Here is a 6,248-nt window from a genome sequence, read left to right as displayed (position 1 = left end):
AGCAACCCTACTATATACACTATGTATGCTTGAGTGAAAGACAGGGTAAAATTACAGGTATCACCAATGTAGGAAGATGACAAATCCTGTCCTTGATTGTATCCAGCTTTGGGATATTAGAGATACACACATGGACGGTGTCTAGAATTGCAAGCATTCCCGTAATACTTGTTAAATTTGTTGTATTCTGCAGAGGTGATAACAAGACCTCCTAATCACATTTTAGGTAATATAAGCAATGAGAAGAAAAGCCCTTTGTGAAGGGCTGAGAAGTATTTTCATCACTCTGACTCTGGCTGTTTGCATCTACCCAGACTACATTGTATACCAGCAATTGATCTCCTCAGAGGGCAGAGGACCTGCACCTGAGCTATGAAGTCCAGAAAGTCCACTGCAAAAGCCATAAAGTACTTCTAAAACTTGTCAGAATTGTATCTCTGTACCAAAAGTGGGAGTCAGAAGAAAACTGATGGTGTGGCACCAATAAGGAAGCAGACACTGAGAAATGTGAAACCCCTAGGAGGAAATGGCATATCCCACCATACAGAGGGGTGGGTGTAAAGCACCCTGTTCTCTCCTACCCAACTGATAAATGTTTGCCAATCTCAAAGTGGTGACTATGCAACTCAAGGATGATATGTCCCAGGCACCTTAAAGCTTTTTTTGGTGCACAGGAGAGCACCAGTGTACCTGCACCACATCCTACTTCTAGCTGGGGCTGATCACTGCTGCTTTAGAAAAAAGCAAGCATCAGCAAAGGCAGTCACCATCAGGGAGCAGATATTTATGTCTGTCTGCAATCCACATAGCCTGTTGGCAGAAACCTAGTGCTAGAGGTACTACAGGTCTTGAAGCAGCATAAGACTGTCCCATTGAGATGAAAGGCACAGATATCTGCAGGCCACGTCCAGTTCAAGTACTCATCACAAGGGCTGGGATGAATCAATGAAGAAGAAGAAGAAGAAGAAGGAAATTCCAGGGCTCAAAAAGTTCTCACCAGGTCTTGGGAGAAAGCTGCAACACTGTCATAAACTAAGCTTTAAAATCAAGCCCTCCATAAGAAAAGCATAGCTAAGATCCATACTGCATTGCTTATAAGACTCCTGATTTCAGATATGTATGTCTGATCAACAGATACCTTTAATACGTTGTAGACAATTAGAAGCACAGTTGCAAATACGTGGTAGAGACAGGTGTATACAGCTTACTGGACTCCTGCAAGCAATAGGATCACTTCAGAGTGATCTTTTTACAAAGGCTGCCCATGCTATGGAAGCTATGGAGATGCATGAGTCAGAGTGGAATTTTGTACTGTGCCTTCTCCAGCCTAACAGCATGCAGTTGAGTCAAGGCTGGTCTCTCTCCCCCCCAACCCTGCACATGTGCTTTCTCTGTTGTGGACTACCAGGCAGCACAGCCACACGGTGCTGTGTCTCTGCAGTTTGCTAATCCACAAAAAAAAAACCCATAAAAGGAGTTCCTTCCCATCCAGTCAATCAGCTGGATTATACTTCATTCAGCTGCCTTGCTGTCAGATCTGGCTGTTGGGAAACAGCAGGAGCAGTCAAGCAGTGGCAGGGAAGAAGAGCAGGACCTGTTTAGACTGGATTAGCAGGAGTCCTGGTTAGACTGGATTAGATGTGACATGAAACTCAAGACCATTCAGCTGAGTCCACCTGCCCAAAGAGTTGCCCAAGAAACAAGGCTATCTTAAGCTCCAGAACACCTCACCATTATTAGTGCTTAGTTATTACAAAAAATATCCAGATATCTGTCCATCCAGGAACATGTTGGTCCAGCTGGCTACCCTGGTTGGGAAAAAGCCAAACATTTGGCCTCAGCTGCTCTCCCTGCAGCATCCCAGTAGATGTTTTGGGAACAGAGGCGTACCAGACTCCTTCACAGGAATCAGGTAACACTTTCTGCTGCATTTTCTTTCTCTGGCAAGAGGCACCAGGGCAGCTGTGGAGAGCAGAAAGATTTTCTGCTGGGAACTGTAGTTCTTCAGAAGTACCTTGAAAAATCTTGTTAGCTGCTTTCTTAGACATGGGAAGAGAAACCTGGGAATGATGCAGAGATGCCTCCAGTTCTCTGTCTCTCCTCTGGCAGGGGTTTTGTCTTATCTTCCATCTCCCAACTTCTGGTCTGATGTGGTTTTTGTGCTAGGTGTAGCACTTCCCCATGCCTTGGGGGAAGTTGTAGAAAACAAGGAAGACAGTCTCTTTAGCCACTCTCCAGTCTATGAGAAGGACCTTCCTGGAAATGCTTTGGAGACCACGATCTTGTCAGACTCCTGGCGAAGAGTCTTTCCCTGAGCTCTGACAGACACTTCTTTAAATGGTACATAATCACACAGAATCATCTAGGTTGGAAAGGACCATGGGGATCATCTAGTCCAACCGTTCGCCTAGCACAGTTCCCACCTACAGCATATCCTTAAGCTCTAAATCGACCCTACTTTTGAACATCTCCAGGGATGGGGACTCCACCACCTCCCTGGGCAGCCCATTCCAATGCCAACCCATTCTGTAAAGAAATGCTTCCTAATATCTAGTCTGAACTTTCCCTGGCACAACTTGAAGCCATTCCCTCTTGTCCTGTCGCTTTCTACTAGCCTAAAGAGGCTCAAACCCAGCTCTCTGCACCCTCTTTTCAGGTAATTGTAGAGGGTGAGAAGGTCTCCCCTCAGCCTCCTCTTCTCCAGACTAAACACCCACAGTTCCCTCAGCTGCTCCTAATAGGACATGTTTTCCAGACCCTTGACACGTTTTGCAGCCCTTCTCTGGACATATTTGAGTAACTCAATGTCCTTTTTGTAGTGAGGGGCCCAAAACTGAACACAGGAATCGAGGTGCAGCCTCACCAGTGCTGAGTACAGGGGTAAGATCCCTTCCCTGTCCCTGCTGGCCACACTAGTGCTAACACAAGCCAGGATGCCATTGGCCTTCTTGGCCACCTGGGCACACTGCTGGCTCTTGTTCAGCCGACTGTCAATCAGCACCCCCAGGTCCCTCTCTGACTGGCAGCTCTCCAGCCACTCCTCCCCAAGCCTGTAGCGCTGCTGGGGGTTGTTGTGGCCCAAGGGCAGCCCCCGGCATTTGGCCTTATTGAAACTCCTCCAGTTGGCCTCAGCCCATGGCTCCAGCCTGTCCAGGTCTCTCTGCAGAACCTCCCTACCCTTGAGCAGATCAACACTCCCACCCAACTGGGTGTCATCTGCAAACTCACTGAGGGTGCACTCAATCCCCTCGTCTAGATCATCAATAAAGATGTTAAACTGGAGTGTCCCCAACACCGAGCCCTGGGGGACACCACTCATGACTGGCCACCAACTGGATTTAACTCTGTTCACCACAACTCTCTGGGCCTGGCCATCCATCCAGTTTTTTACCCAGTAAAGCCTGTGCCCATCCAAGCCATGAGCAGCCAGTTTTGTCAGGAGAATGCTGTGGGAAATGGTGTCAAAGGCCTCACTAAAGTCAAGGTAGACAACATCCACAGCCTTTCCCTCATCCAATAAGCAGGTCGCTCTGTCATAGAAGAAGATCAGGTTTGTCAGGCAGGACCTGCCTTTCATAAACCCATGATGACTGGGCCTGAGCATCTGGTTGTCCCACATGTGCTGTGTGATGGTACTCAGGATGAGCTGCTCCATCAGCTTCCCGGGCACCGAAGTCAAGCTGACAGGCCTGTCATTTCCCAGATCATCCTTCCGACCCTTCTTATATCTGGGCGTCACACTGGCCAATTTCCAATCAGTTGGGACCTCTCTTGTCAGCCAGGACTGCTGGTAAATGATGGAAAGCAGATTGGCGAGCACCCCAGCCAGCTCCTTCAGCACTCTTGGGTGTATCCCATTGGTCCCATAGACTTGTGTGTGTCTGTGTGATGCAGTAGGTCACAGAGTTCCATCTGCATCCATGTCTGTTGTGTTTCAGGACCTTCTAAAACATGCCTGGTATCATGTCTGAGAAGAGCTAAGGTTTTGAACATAGCTTTGGTTTGACACCTTGTCTTCCAAACGTGACTTTGAAATCAGCCAAGCTGAAATGCAATAGCTCTGTTTTGACAGTCTCTGAGGGAAAACCAGAGTGGTCACCAGGGCTCGAGCTTTTCTGATGCCAATGGGGACAGTCTGTGGTAGGAAAACATGGGTTCATGGGGTTTCTTGCTTGTAAATATATTTTTGCTGAAATTTGCTGGTAGGTGTTTGGTTGAGAGCTGAGCTTTTGGCTCTTCCACAAGGGATAATATCCATGCCTATTACAGCTAGGTGCTGGTACCCGTGCTAGTGAACCTTCCACACTTAAAGACAATGAGGTGCCGGGTTGCTGTTAGTAAGCAACAAACCACAGTAGAGCATTTGGTACACAGGTGTTAATCTCCTCCAGCCTATCCCTCTGGGGGGGAAGAAAAGCTATGTCCGTGAGGTCCTTCCCCCCAAGCACCATCCTTTCCAGCTGGCAAAATGCCTGCAGCCCTCACTGAAGCCCAGGCAGCAGCACTCACCCCAGAGCTACCCCTGCCTACTGGCCCCTAGGTTGTCAGATCCCACTTGAGTTTACACTTCCACTACTTGTTTAACACCTTCCTCAGGTCTTCACAGAAAACAGCGCTTGGAGGAAACAACCATTCCTCTGCAGATGCCCTGGCAGTCAAACTGGCATTTCCTGTAAGGATAAAGGCAATCTCTTAAATCCTTCATGGAAACCTCACTAGAGCTCAGCTTGGGCCTTGCCTCTCCATTATAAGGTGCATTTAAAGCTCTTTGCCACACTAAGATCAGTAGATATGTTTAGACTGAAAAAACGGACACGGTTTCAATCCTGCTGATATGTTCTTTTGGAGAAGGCTGTTTTGATCCCGCGCACTACTACATTCCGCTACTCTTTCGTAAAGGTTTGTCAAGACGGAGCACGAGGACGTAAGAGTATACTTCCCCCGTGTGGTATGTAAGAGAAATGCAGCAGCAACTGCGAACCGCGCCGCAGCTCCATGGGAGTAACTCCTGGTCGTCAGCGATGCCAGGACAACAACAGTACGAGACGCCCAGGCTTCAAACAGAGACGCTACTACCCGAGCTGCCTAATCTGCGCCTTCTGAAGTGAATTAAATACACCCCAGGGCCGGCGGGAGGGCCTGGGGGCAGGAATTACTGCCGTCCTAGCCCATGGGTGGGTGCCTGCGTCGCGTCCGTGGTGCGTCAGTAGTGGCCGCCGGAACCAGTGTCGCTCGGCAGGGCTCGGCAGGGCTCGGCAGGGCTCGGCAGGGCTCGGCTACGCTCGGCAAGGCTCGGCTACGCTCGGCAAGACTCGGCAGGGCTCGTCAAGGCTCGTCAGGGCTCGCCAAGGCTCAGCTCCTTGTGCCGGCATGGGGCTGCTGTTATGGCTGGTGGCGCTCCAGTTGATCTAAGCTGGGTGGATGCGTGGGAGCATGCATGTGTCCCAGCTCCTCTGCTTCATATCCTGGTAGTGCTTTGCTTCTCAGAGAAAGCCCAGTCTTGCTGAGCTAATGGGTTGACAGCCAAGTTTTGCGAGATACATGAAGGCTTCCAGCAGGCTCAAAGGTATACTCCTCAGCCGTGTCTGTGTTTTACTCTAAACTGATATGATCTCCTTCATTTAGGCATACAGTGGATTAAATAACAGTTGTAGAAAAAAGAATTGCAACAGAGATGTAATCAGCAGTGTGTGCTTTGGACAAAAATGAATTTGTGTGGGGTTTTTTGTATAATGTGTAAAGGTTGTCTAAGACAAAAACCTAATTTTCCATTAGTTTTCCATGTTGGTGGAAAAACATAACAGGACCTAAAATAGATTCTTATGAAGAGAAATGGCTGTGCTTTCTAGATTTTTTCTTTTGCTGTTCATTTTTTGTTTCAAATTTTTGCTTTCAGTGTTAGCAAACATTAATGAAAAACTGCCTTAAAAAATAGTATGTTTTGCCTATTTAAACTGCAGCCTGGGAGACTGCAAGGCTTGATGTTCTCTTGAATAGGCACTTTCCACTCAGAATAGGAAAGGACAGATACTGATGCTACCACTAACAAAACCCACTTTTCTGCCAACTTTCTTTTGTTTCTCATCATGTTTTCTGCTAGATTTATTCTAGCAGACTGTGAATTTCAGTGTGTTTATTCAGTGTGGACTAAGCAAAAATAAGTGAATGCTTTATGCCTTGACTTCCATCTTTGCCACTGCTTGAACTGAAGCAGGTTAAAATCTCAGAGTAGTAGTAATATAGCACTC

This window comes from Athene cunicularia (assembly GCF_003259725.1).
Source record: "Athene cunicularia isolate RWA chromosome Z unlocalized genomic scaffold, athCun1 chrZ_part2, whole genome shotgun sequence".
Taxonomy (NCBI): Eukaryota; Metazoa; Chordata; class Aves; order Strigiformes; family Strigidae; genus Athene; species Athene cunicularia.
Note: the sequence above shows the minus strand (reverse complement) of the source record.